Source organism: Bubalus kerabau, chromosome 2, assembly GCF_029407905.1.
Source record: "Bubalus kerabau isolate K-KA32 ecotype Philippines breed swamp buffalo chromosome 2, PCC_UOA_SB_1v2, whole genome shotgun sequence".
NCBI classification, from domain to species: Eukaryota; Metazoa; Chordata; class Mammalia; order Artiodactyla; family Bovidae; genus Bubalus; species Bubalus kerabau.
The window spans coordinates 141,020,402-141,034,378 of NC_073625.1; the positions used below are offsets into that span (position 1 = coordinate 141,020,402).

Sequence of the window (13,977 nt, forward strand, 5' to 3'; positions counted from 1 at the left end):
TGAAAAAAAAATTTAAATAAAATTACAAAAAACGAACATAATTGTTAGGCAAAAACAAGCATTAATACCTACAACTTACAAGAAATATCATTACCCAATTTTTAAAAATACTGAACCAAAGGAAGTCACTCAACTTCTGTGAAGCTCAGTTTGCTCTTTATCTGTAAAATAAAGATACTCTTCCCTGACTCATAGAGATACAGTAAAATAACAATGTACCAAAAGTACATTATCTGTATAAAGTACAAAAGTACAGGATATTACCAGACAGTCAAAAAGTACTCAAAATGTACCCATAAATACTATGCTACCTCCCCCTCCATACTTGCGCCCTCATCCAAACTCTTTTTTTTCCTATTTTATCATGTCACCATCATCCCCTAAATAATCCCAGTCAAAAACCTGATCCATCCTTACTCTTTCATCTACCTCATTTGCCCTCCCCTAAATTGCTATCAGCCCCTCAAGCATCTGTGTATCTCTGGGATCCAGCAGTCTTTTTGTGGCCAATGCCACAGCGCTCACTTGGTGAAAAACAACAGTTCCAGACAACTGTCTCTATCACCAGTTTCTTCAAAGGTCACGATCCACATGGTTTTCAGGGTATGGTTCTAAAAATAAATGTGACCATGTTACTTCCTTGCTTCAAACTTGCATGAGAAGGGCTCCTTAGACACTCAAGTTCAAATTCACTGTCCAGTTTACACTTTCATCCTAGTCCACCTATTTAACCTCACCTCTTCTATTTCCCCAAGTCCACATGGGCTGTACTGCTCCAGCCACAAAGGATTTCCCAGATTTTTGCAAACAACTTACTCCACACCTACTTGCATTTAACAGGGCTCAATTCTCCATCTAGCATGTCTTTCAACACATCACATCACTTGACTTATCCTCTGTAGATTTCTCCAAACTTCTCATGTATAACTGGACTGCTCCCTTATCTGTATTTTCATACTACTTTACAAAAGTTTATCCTCTAAAAGATTTCACAAGACAATTAACAAGTGTCATTATGATCCTGGACTATGAAAGAAAATCTTTTTTAAATTTCCAGGACTTAAGAGTTGAAACGTTAAGCAAACAGGGAATAAAGAAAAAGCTGAATAGACTTTTATCCATTCAAACTGGAGTTTTTAATGTAAGTTTATTATCTTGAGGTAAATTTCCAGAATACGGGGCAAATACAAAAAAGAGGCCCCATCTTACCTAAAGGTGCATACCTGATCTGATTTACCCTTTCCTACATTTTCAGAATAATAAAATATACAAATAACTTTCACTAGATTTTTTAACAAAGTAATGTTTAAAGTATTATTAGCCTCATTTCTGCAAAGTGATATCAAATAGTGTGACAAGGTACACACTAATAATAGACTTAAGCCTGATTATTAAGCACACTAACTTATATTAGTTGCTTCAGAGTCAAGCAACTCAGCTTCCAGTCTCAACTCTGCACTTAGTAGGTTATGCCTCAGTTTCCACACCAGGAAAAGATTTAACAGTACAACTCAAATCCAATTGTGATAAAATTAATAGATGATGTCTTTACATGAGTGACAATTTTTCATTCTCATGATGCAGGGTAACATTGAAAGCAGGAGGAGAAGGGGACAACAGAGGATGAGATGGTTGGATGGCATCACTGACTCAATGGACATGAGTTTGAGTAAACGCCAGGAGTTGGTGATGGACAGGGAGGCCTGGCAAGCTACAGTCCATGGTGTTGCAAAGAGTCAGACATGACTGCGTGACTGAACTGAACTGATAATATTCACAATGTGAACATTTCTCATTGTTTTACCATACATCCACATCAATCATTATTTAAAGGCTCCCCAAAGGAGAGCTCCAATAGTTGTTAGTGAGAGTCTTAGAATCAATAATAAACTCTATCCAGCCCTTATTTTTCTGTTAAGTCTCTCACATTTAAATGTTTCTAGTGAAAAAGAAAGGCTCTAAACAGGCTTTCATTTCAAGTCCCCTTAAAAGGATGTTAAAAAGAAAAATCCACCAAAACTACTAACCTATATGCTGCAACTACTGAAGCCAGGGCCCAACTACTGAATTTCTATGCTTGGCAACAGAAGCCACCACAATGAGAAGCCAGTGCACCACAAGAATGAAGCGAGTAGCCCCAGATCGCTCACCACAACTAGAGAAAGACCACATGCAGCAAGAAAGACCCAGTGCAACCAAAAATAAAATTTTTTAAAAAGAAAGAAAAATCAAGAGATGATTGCTGCTTTAAGGAACGTAAGAGCGAGTCTTTAATAAATCAAAAATACCATGAGTTCACATTTTTTCACTTATGCCTCTCTGTTTCAGTTCAGTTCAGTCACTCAGTCGTGTCCGACTCTTTTAACAGGGAAGTAACTACAAAGTAAAACTGTCTCTGATGATACTATATATGATCAGTTTATTGCCAAAACAGCTTTCAGTCAGTTCAGTCGTTCAGTCATGTGCGACTCTTTGCGACCCCATGAACCACAGCACGCCAGGTCTCCCTGTCCATTACCAACTCCCGGAGTCCACCCAAACCCATGTCCATTGAGTCGGTGATGCCATCCAACCATCTCATCCTCTGTTGTTCCCTTCTCCTCCTGCCCTCAATCTTTCCCAGCATCAGGGTCTTTTCCAATGAGTCAGCTCTTTGCATCAGGTGGCCAAAATATTGGAGTTTCAGCTTCAGCATCAGTCCTTCCAATGAACACCCAGGACTGATCTCCTTTAGGATAGACTGGTTGGATCTCCTTGCAGTCCAAGGGACTCTCAAGAGTCTTCTCCAACACCACAGTTCAAAAGCATCAATTCTTCGGCGCTCAGCTTTCTTTATAGTCCAACTCTCACATTCATACATGACCACTGGAAAAACCATAGCCTTGACCAGATGGACCTTTGTTGACAAAGTGATGTCTCTGGTTTTTAATATTCTGTCTAGGTTGGTCATAACTTTCCTTGAGAGGAGTAAATGTCTTTTAATTTCATGGTTGCAATCATCATCTGCAGTGATTTTGGAACCCAGAAAAATAAAGTCAGCCAACTGGCTTTCAGTCAGTTTAGTCACTCAGTTGTGTCCAGCTCTTTACAATCCCATGAACCACGGCACGCCAGGCCTCCCTGTCCATCACCAACTCCCAGAGTCCACCCAAACCCATGTCCACTGAGTCCTGTTTCCACTGTTTCCCCATCTATTTGCCATGAAGGGACTATGCCAAAACTTTTTGACTGTGTGGATCACAATAACCTGTGGAAAATTCTGAAAGAGATGGGAATACCAGACCACCTGACCTGCCTCTTGAGAAACCTGTATGCAGGTCAGGAAGCCACAGTTAGAACTAGGCACGAACAACAGACTGGTTCCAAACTGGGAAAGGAGTATGTCAAGGCTGTATATTGTCACCCTGCTTATTTAATTTCTATGCAGAGTACATAATGAGAAACACTGGGCTGGATGAAGCACAGGCTGGAATCAAGATTGCCAGGAGAAATATCAATAACCTCAGATATGCAGATGACACCACCCTTATGGCAGAAGGTGAAGAAGAACTAAAAGGCCTCTTGATGCAAGTGAAAGAGAGTGAAAAAGTTGGCTTAAAGTTCAACATTTAGGAAACTAAGATCATGGCATCTAGTCCCATCACTTCATGGGAGGATGGGGAAACAGTGGAAAACAGCTTTAACATTTAGAAAAAAGATGCATGCTAAAGTTACCATGTATCAACAGTCTGATTACAAACTGAAAAGCACTAATAATTTTTTCATATTCATGTATTCTGTAAGCTTTTAAGATAAACACACACAAAAAATCAGTGTTCATAAACCCATACAGATTACTTTTCATATGAGAACATACTCAAGGAGTTTCTAACTAAATACAACATATGCCTCTTTCCATAACAAGGATAAAATTTGTCATTTAAACAAGTATCCTTTTATTTTTTTAGGCAATCATCTTTCAGGGTGGAGGAGCTAAATGCCATACTGGACATGTTGGTGGTGTTATTGACAATAACATTGTTCACGTTACGTAATACTGTCATTAACAAATAACTTTTATTTAACCAATTTGTGGCACTGTTCTAAACCTTTTACTTGCATTCATTTAATCTTTGCAACAATCCCTAAAGGGCAGGTACTACTATTATACTCATTTTACAGATAAAGAAACCTAGAGCAGAGAGATAAACTTCCCCCAGGGCATACTGTTGGTGGCAAAACACTCAATTCCGAGCCGACTTCAGAGGCTGAGCTTTTAACCCTTTCAGTTCAGTTCAGTCGTTCAGTCGCGTCCGACTCTTTGCGACCCCATGAATCGCAGCACGCCATAACCAACTGTACGCGGGGTGGAGCGCCGGAAAGGGCTGGCATTTTACATTAAATACTAAAAACTAAAGATGCCAGGAAGAATCCAAGAATGAAACCACTAAGTAATCTGAGATAAGCCCCCAAAGGCCACAGTTGCCGGCCCTCAAATCCGCAGAGCCCATTGTGGCTTGCCAAGACCCCCTTTCCGACAACTCCCCCCTTTGCCCAGAAACTCTTTCGGAAAAAATATCCAACCCGGCAAGCGATGACGAAGCATAGCAGCCAGGATGACCTCCAGTTCCCACTCCGCAACCAGGCCCCGCTGTTGGGAAGACGGCGGGGTGGTTTCCAGAGCCGGGAAGCCAGGGCTGGGCGCTCCGGAATTCGCGGTCACCGGGGCGGGGCCGTGGGACACAAGCACAGCGGCCCACTGCTCTGGGGACGCCGGCCCACTCCCACCTCCGCCACGCGCACCCACAGAGCCCTCACCACTCTCAAAGGACGCCCTGGAAGTTCCACCTTTTCAAGCACAGGTCCTTCTCACCGTTACCGCCATTCCTCGCCGGCCGCGGCCACAGCCAATTCAAAAAGTGAGTCGCTCTCTCTAAAAGTCATGCCGATTGGCGCGTGATGTCAACCTCCTTCCCATTTGCTGGAGTCTCCAGAGGGGCGGTGCTTGGCCGCTGCGCACCTCCCTGCAGACGCTGACGGATTGGTCGAGCGTGTGTTTCAAATAAACCCAACGGCTCCGACGTCAGAACGTCACGAATTTGTAGAGAAGCGCTGGGATGAGACCGGTAGGTGGCGATAGAGGCTCCTGGGTTTCTGTGGGAGTGATTAGCAGGTGTGTCTGAGGCTACCGCTTGTTTACTCAGTAAACATCCCGTTTCCTAGGGAGAGGTTGAGTGGATTTTCTGTCCCCTTAGCTTTTTTTTTTTTTTTTAATGGATTACTCTCTGCCAGATCCCTTAAATGTAATCTGTGCCTTGACAGATGAATTTTTCCTCAGTGGTTCCTGTGAGTTGTAAGATTTTTCTGCCTGTATGCTTCCGGCTTCAGGAATTTAAACGTGGGTTAAGGGGTTTAGAGTTTGGTAGTTGTCTTGGTGTCCAGGACATGGGAACTTGGGGTCTCTCCAGCTGGACTTTCAGAAGCCTTTTATTTATATCCTGACGTATGTAAAGCACTGTGCTCTGGTCTAGGGAATTTCACGCATGATTAGAATAAATTCTTAGTGTTTCTAGCACTTTTTAAAATAAATAAACTTGAATTTGAACAAATGTAAAACTATGGCACGAGATTCTAGAATTTTCTGAAGCCAAAGTAAATTGTTTCTTGCTGCACCCTCTCTTCCTCGAGGTCTTTTGCTGCTTTCCTCTGACGTCTAGCCAAGTTTATCATTTTTCCTATAATTCCTATTGCTATAATGAACATCTTATTTTCTTTGTTTTCTGTTAATAAATACAATGCTCTGTGCCACAGTCCCTTAAAAAAACACACCTCCCAAAGGTGAGTTTCACATAGTTTCAACCTATTTGCTGGTTAAATAAAGGCAGAAAGGAGAATCCGTTGCTAGAATATTAAATTTGGACAAGAGAAGGAAAATATACTTTGTAATGGAACACTTCCTAACATCTCAAACAGATCCTCAGTATTTAGAATTTTTCCTAATTTTGTCAGGCCACTTTAGAATGCCTGAAAAGCATGGAATGCATTCCACAAAATGAGTGAAACAGTGTGGTAATTACTGGTTTCCTTCTTCATAACTGAAGAATATTTACCTTCAGCCCTCCACTTAATGCCATAATAACCATTACAGCAAGGACTTACTTGGGGGCTCAGTGGTAAAGCCTCCGCCTGCAGTGTAGGAGACACAGGAGACACATGTCCAATCTGCAGTCCAGAAGATTCCCTGGAGAAGGAAATGGCAACCCTAGAGAATCCCATAGACAGAGGAACTTGGGGGGCTATAGTCCTTGGGGTCGCGGAGTTGGGCTCCATTTGAGCATGCCCGTGAAGGTTACGGCAAAAGCAAAGAAAAACAGTCACTGAAATTTCACATACACACACACACAATTATTTCACTGTGGAATGTGCTTCTGTGTTTACACAGGTGTGGAAAAACAGATCAGATCAGATCAGTCGCTCAGTCATGTCCGACTCTTTGCCACTCCATGAATCGAAGTACGCCAGGCCTCCCTGTCCATCACCAACTCCCGGAGTTCACCCAGACTCAGGTCCATCGAGTCAGTGATGCCATCTAGCCATCTCATCCTCTGTCGTCCCCTTCTCCTCCTGCCCCCAATCCCTCCCAGCATCAGAGTCTTTTCCAACGAGTCAACTCTTCACATGAGGTGGCCAAAGTACTGCAGTTTCAGCTTTAGCATCATTCCTTCCAAAGAAATCCCAGGGCTGATCTCCTTCAGAATGGACTGGTTGGATATCCTTGCAGTCCAAGGGACTGTCAGAGTCTTCTCCAACACCACAGTTCAAAAGCATCAATTCTTCAGCGCTCAGCCTTCTTCACAGTCCAACTCTCACATCCATACATGACCACAGGAAAAACCATAGCCTTGACTAGATGGACCTTTGTTGGCAAAGTAATGTCTCTGCTTTTGAATATGCTATCTAGGTTGGTCATAACTTTCCTTCCAAGGAGTAAGCATCTTTTAATTTCATGGCTGCAGTCACCATCTGCAGTCATTTTGGAGCCCAGAAAAATAAAGTCTGACACTGTTTCCACTGTTTCCCCATCTATTTGCCATGAAGTGATGGGACCAGATGCCATGATCTTCGTTTTCTGAATGTTGAGCTTTAAGCCAACTTTTTCACTCTCCTCTTTCACTTTCATCAAGAGGCTCTTTAGATCTTCTTCACTTTCTGCCATAAGGGTGGTGTCATCTGCATATCTGAGGTTATTGCTATTTCTCCCAGCAATCTTGATTCCAGCTTGTGCTTCTTCCAGTCTAGCGTTTCTCATGATGTACTCTGCATATAGGTTAAATAAACAGGGTGACAATATACAGCCTTGATGTACTCCTTTTCCTATTTGGAACCAGTCTATTGTTTCATGTCCAGTTCTAACTGTTGCTTCCTGACCTGCATACAGATTTCTCAAGAGGCAGATCAGGTGGTCTGGTATTCCCATCTCTTTCAGAATTTTCCAGAGTTTATTGTGATCCACACAGTCAAAGGCTTTGGCATAGTCAATAAAGCAGAAATAGATGTTTTTCTGGAGCTCTCTTGCTTTTTCCATGATCCAGCAGATGGCAATTTGATCTCTGGTTCCTCTGCCTTTTCTAAAACCAGCTTGAAGATCAGGAAGTTCACAGTTCACGTATTGCTGAAGCCTGGCTTGGAGAATTTTGAGCATTACTTTACTAGCGTGTGAGATGAGTGCAATTGTGTGGTAGTTTGAGCATTCTTTGGCATTGCCTTTCTTTGGGATTGGAATGAAAACTGACCTTTTCCAGTCCTGTGGCCACTGCTGAGTTTTCCAAATTTGCTGACATACTGAGTACAGCACTTTCACAGCATCATCTTTCACACACACAGGCACACAGCTATTTCACTGTGGAATGTACTTTTGTGTTTAAACTAGGGTGTGCCCAGCATTCCAGAAAGCCTTCAGACTGAAAAGATATTAACCTAGTGAGGAAAGAGTCAAACACAACTGAGCATAGACACAGTGAAGAAAGCAACCTGTTTCCTCTGTGTATTGCTTCCTGTTAGGCTTTGTACACAAATTTACTGATTTCCTACAATGTATCACCACACAAATTGTATGATAGCCTATGAAAAGTTATACTTGATTTTTTTGGCTGCACAACATGTGGGATCTTAGTTCCCCAGCCAGGGACTGAACCCATACCCCTTGTATTGGAAGTACAGTGTCTTAACCACTAGACTGCCAGAGAAATCCCTATTATTTGATTCCTTTTAAGGGATATATGGCAGTTTGACTAGCAAATATACAGGCACTATGATGTTCTAATATTTCCTAACCTTGTGACATCCTTTTCATCTCCTAGGCACATAACTGCAGGCAAATAACTAAACTTTCTATGCCTCAGTTTGAGTTTTTATTAAAGGGCACTTAACCTCATTACTGTTGTTGTGAGGATTAAAATTTGATATGTATAATTAAAACATAGTCTTAGGAACTAAACAACAACAACAAAGCATATAATAAACATTCAATAGGTGTTAACTGTTACTGTTATTTTTACTGCTACTCTGACTGCTGCTGCTGCTGCTGCTATTACCACTACAGTTAACTCAGCTGCGGCCCTATAATTACCTGATGGGACTGATGTTTCCTACACTACCTTCTCAACTCTGACCACTGGAGCAAGGCTCCTATGTTTCTGTTCCCTTTGCCCCATCGTTTCCCCAGCCACAAATCCTGCCACCTACCAGACCAAGCTTGTTGTAGCAAAGACCTTCATCATGTTCTTTTCCTACCAGAAAGAGGACAGTCCTTCTTCCACACCAAACCTGATCTCTCTTCTAAGGGAAAGCTTGCAATGCTCATGATATCTCCTCTTGTCTGGAAGATAAGGCCATCTTGCTGCTGGCCTTGGCCAGGCTTCTGTCCCCTTCCAAGGCAGGTCCCAGCCAAGATTTTTTATGTGAAATGTGAGTCTCTTCCTTCAGGTACCTTCACTGGAAATGTAGTTATTGAATGCATATATCAAAGGGACAAAACTGTTTACAGTACAGGATAGATAGATCAAAATGAGAACTTCCTTGAAAGAATAGACCATTTAAAAAATTACAACTCCTAAGATGCTTAATGAACACGTTTCAAACAAAAAATACTGCAGAAATTGAATTAAATTCAAGTACTTAGTATATTAAAATGTGTGACATTTTCATCAAGCAATAAGATAATTTCTGAGGTAGGGAAATGAAATGTAGAAGATAGAACTACTGAAATTCTTCCTTTGGAGGATCAACTTCCCTACCTCCATCTCTGAATTGAGTGACACACTGGACCATCTTTCCTGACTCTAATCTTATACGTTTTTACTTCAGTTTATCCCCTCCTCTTTGTGTATAGTTTCTTTCTTTCCTTACTCCCTCCCCTGCCCATCTCCATCTTCTTTTTTCATCAGTACTCCTTCAGGGCAGCAGAGAATGGGGAGTTAGAAAAATTAGTTTAGAATTATGGAATGTCTTTCTCCACCCTCTACCCCCCAACACACACATCACAAATACGCACATTGCCCATGCCATCACTCTTCAAATCAGAATAAACAAGATTTCTCATAGCTTTGTGGTTTGCTCTGATCTGCTAATAAGAACTAGTATATCTAAAAGAATTATTAAATTTGTTGCAATAAATGGGCAATATTGGTTGTGATGGACTTTGTTTCTATTACCTAAAGGTGTGATGAAATATGTTACAATTTCTAGGTTTTATTTTTAAGTATGAAATGTCATCAACCAATAATACTATTTTATAGTAAATTTCAATATTTCATTATACAATTAAATGTTTTACCATAACTAGATATTGTAATGACACACAGAACTCACGTAATTGTTTTTCTCCCGTATTGTCATACTTTTCCACTCAAAGCATTTATGACATACATCAGTTCAGTTCAGTTCAGTTCAGTTGTTCAGTCATGTCCGACTCTTTGAGACCCCATGAATCACAGCATGCCAGGCCTCCCTGTCCATCACCAACTCCCAGAATTCACTCAGACTCACGTCCATCGAGTCAGTGATGCCATCCAGCCATCTCACCCTCTGTCATCCCCTTCTCCTCCTGCCCCCAATCCCTCCCAGCATCAGAGTCTTTTCCAATGAGTCAACTCTTCACATGAGGTGGCCAATGTACTAGAGTTTCAGCTTTAGCATCGTTCCTTCCAAAGAAATCCCAGGGCTGATCTCCTTCAGAATGGACTGGTTGGATCTCCTTACAGTCCAAGGGACTCTCAAGACTCTCCTCCAACACCACAGTTCAAAAGCATCAATTCTTTGGTGCTCAGCCTTCTTCACAGTCCAACTCTCACATCCATACATGACCACAGGAAAAACCATAGCCTTGACTAGATGGACCTTTGTTGGCAAAGTAATGTCTCTGCTTTTGAATATGCTATCTAGGTTGGACATAACTTTCCTTCCAAGGAGTAATCGTCTTTTAATTTCATGGCTGCAGTCACCATCTGTAGTGATTTTGGAGCCCCCAAAAATTGAGTCTGACACTGTTTCCACTGTTTCCCCATCTATTTCCCATGAAGTGATGGGACCAGATGCCATGATCTTCATTTTCTGAATGTTGAGCTTTAAGCCAACTTTTTCACTCTCCTCTTTCACTTTCATCAAGAGGCTTTTGAGTTCCTCTTCACTTTCTGCCATAAGGGTGGTGTCATCTGCATATCTGAGGTTATTGCTATTTCTCCCGGCAATCTTGATTCCAGCTTGTGCTTTATCCAGCCCAGCGTTTCTCATGATGTACTCTGCATATAAGTTAAATAAGCAGGGTGACAATATACAGCCTTGACATACTCCTTTTCCTATTTGGAACCAGTCTGTTGTTCCATGTCCAGTTCTAACTGTTGTTTCCTGACCTGCATACAGGTTTCTCAAGAGGCAGGTCAGGTGGTCTGGTATTCCCATCTCTTTCAGAATTTTCCAGAGTTTATTGTGATCCACACAGTCAAAGGCTTTGGCATAGTCAATAAAGCAGAAATAGATGTTTTTCTGGAACTCGCTTGCTTTTTCCATGATCCAGCAGATGTTGGCAATTTGATCTCTGGTTCCTCTGCCTTTTTTAAAACCAGCTTGAACATCAGGAAGTTCACGGTTCACATATTGCTGAATAAGCTATATATAAAGACACACCAGGTACAGATACAAAGATTCATTTTCTCTAAGAATTTATCATTTAAGATTTTTGTTTCAAAATCTTTAATGAGTAGCCATGGAATTCTGTACTTTCCTGAAGTACAGTCATTAACATTTTCCAATTAAAATGTCATATTTCCAAGTTGGTTTTAATATAGCATCTTCTAACCTGTCATCTCTGCCTGTGAAACAAGCTTTAGAAATTATAATCACTGTGATACAGAAGAAGTTATTTTATATACTTCAATAGTCAGTAATTAGGATATGAATCATTGCTTTATTTTTATGAATCATTAGGCTATAAATCACTTGAATAAATTTGCAAGACTTTACAAATTTACCACTTAAAATTTCACTTGAACAAATAGAATTAGCTTTCCTTGATGAAGCAAGAGGTTTCTAAATATGATGAGGCAATTTTTTCAATTATGTAATTTGATTAGTAAAATTTTAGTGGAAAAAGAAATCTCAGTTCACTAGTCTCATTCTTTCTTTTACAAATGAATATTACAAAGGCCCACAACATAAAGCTTATATTCCTTTACCAAGGTCAGGTAACTAGTTAATGCCAAAACCAATATCAGAAATTTTATTTCTATTAAGCTATTTTGTCTTTTATTAAATTAAAGATACTAATAATACTAATTTATATTTCACATTAAACTTAAAAGTTGTTGTTTAGTCGCTAAGTTGTGTCTAACTCTTTTGTGACCCTATGGATTATAGCTCACCACACTCCTCTGTCCATGGGATTTCCCAAGCAAGAGTACTGGAGTGGGTTGCCATTTCCTACTCCAGGGGATCTTCCCCACCCATGGATCAAATCTGCGTCTCCAGCACTGGCAGGTGGATTCTTTACCACTGAGCCACCTGGCTAGCCCAAACTTAAAAGTACCAATATCTTTATTCATACTGCTTATATATTTTATTTTTGAATACATTAAGATGCTTTCAGTCCCATAAGAGCCTTGTTAGTCATGTTCACCAATGTATTGATCTGTAGCACCTAGCAACGGTTCCTGGCACATAGGATGTTCTCAAAAGTTATTGCATGAATAGCATTGTAATTGATCTCCAAGAATCCATACTGCCTTCCTCTAATTAATTATCCAGTCTGCATTCAGAGTGACATTATGCAAATCTAAACTTATCAGATCACTATCTCCTTAAAACCCTTCAATCCTACTAGGGCTACTACTACTACTGACCTGACCTCTACTTATTTCCATGATCACTTTCTTCCTCTTGAGTTCTATTCCCACCTTTCTTCTCAAGGATTTTTGCATCTACTCTACTCTCTACCAATTCCTTTAATCCTCATTCTTTTAATTTAGAGTAGGTGACTTCTACTCACCCTTTTAGCATTTGTTCACTTACTATTCCCTGGAAGGTCTTTTCTCACTACCCACACCATCAGAAGCCCCATTATACAGCACCCAGCACCATGACTGTCTCTTTTGTGATACTTACCAAAGATGTGATTATTGGATTTATGTCTGTCTCCTCTAGGATCTAACCTACTCCAAAGGGAAAATGTCTTTTTGTTCAACATTTTATCCATGTGCTTAGCACATAGAAGACACTCAATTAAATATTTGTTGAAATAACAAGTAAATGAATTAATGATTGAATTATTTTTATTATAAGATCAGTGATACCTTTTCTAAAACTAACAAAAAGGGTTTCTTTTCTTTATTTTGGCCATGCAACTTGAAGGATCTCAGTTCCCTGATGAGGGATTGAACCCAAGCCACAGCAGTGAAAGCTCAAAATCCTAACCACTAGACCACTCCCCTAAAAAAGCTTTCTATTAATTTTATTCCAGTTCAGTTCAGTTCAGTCACTCAGTCGTGTCCAGTTCTTTGCAACCCCATGAACTACAGCACACCAGGCCTTTCTGACCAACTCCCAGAGTTTACTCAAACTCATGACCATTAAGTCAGTGATGCCATCCAACAATCTCATCCTCTGTCATCCCCTTCTCCTCCCACCTTCAATCTTTCCCAGCATCAGGGTCTTTTCAAATGAGTCAGTTCTCGCATCAGGTGGCCAAAGTATTGGAGTTTCAGCTTCAGCATCAATCCTTCCAATGAATATTCAGGACTGATTTCCTTTAGGATAGACTGGTTGGATCTTTCAGTCCAAGGGACTCTCAAGAGTCTCCTCCAACACCACAGTTCAAAAGCAGCAATTCTTCTGCGCTCAGCTTTCTTTATATTCCAACTCTCACATCCACACGACTACTGGAAAAACCATAGCTTTGACTAGACGAACCTTTGTTGGCTAAGTAATGTCTCTGCTTTTTAATATGCTGTCTAGGTTGGTCATAGCTTTTCTTCTAAGGAGCAAGAGTCTTAATTTCATGGCTGCAATCACCATCTGCAGTGATTTTGGAGCCCAAAAAATAAAGTCTGTCCCTATTTCCACTGTTTCCCCACCTGTTTGCCATGAAGTGATGGGACTGGATGCCATGATCTTAGTTTTCTGAATGTTGAGTTTTAAGCCAACTTTTTCACTCTCCTCTTTCACTTTCATCAAGAGGCTCTTTAGTTCTTCACTTTCTGCCATAAGGGTGGTGTCATCTGCATATCTGAGGTTACTGATATTTCTCCAGGCAATCTTGATTCCAGCTTGTGCTTCATCCAGCCCAGCATTTCTCATGATGTACTCTGCATGTAAGTTAAATAAGCAGGGTGACAATATACAGCCTTGACGTACTCCTTTTCCTTTTTGGAGCCAGTCTGTTGTTCCATGTCCAGTTCTAACTGTTGCTTCCTGACCTGCATACAGGTTTCTCAAGAGGCAGGTCAG

At 40.8% G+C, this 13,977-nt stretch overlaps 1 protein-coding gene across 9 annotated transcripts in view; it reads right to left on the reverse strand.

The window, feature by feature from the left end:
* The window catches only part of ECT2 (epithelial cell transforming 2), an 81,079-nt gene that overhangs the window by 53,199 nt on the left and 13,903 nt on the right, over positions 1-13,977 (reverse strand). For 3 of the 9 annotated variants that reach the window (XM_055569028.1, XM_055569029.1, XM_055569027.1), the window contains exon 1: positions 526-547. The exons of 2 other annotated variants lie outside the window; for them this stretch is intronic. The gene's annotated coding sequence lies outside the window, so the exon portion shown is untranslated. Of the gene's footprint in view, positions 1-525; positions 548-4,563; positions 4,706-4,797; positions 5,021-13,977 lie in introns of those variants that run through there. 4 more of the 9 variants (XM_055569032.1, XM_055569031.1, XM_055569030.1 and 1 more) reach the window with 4 other exon arrangements.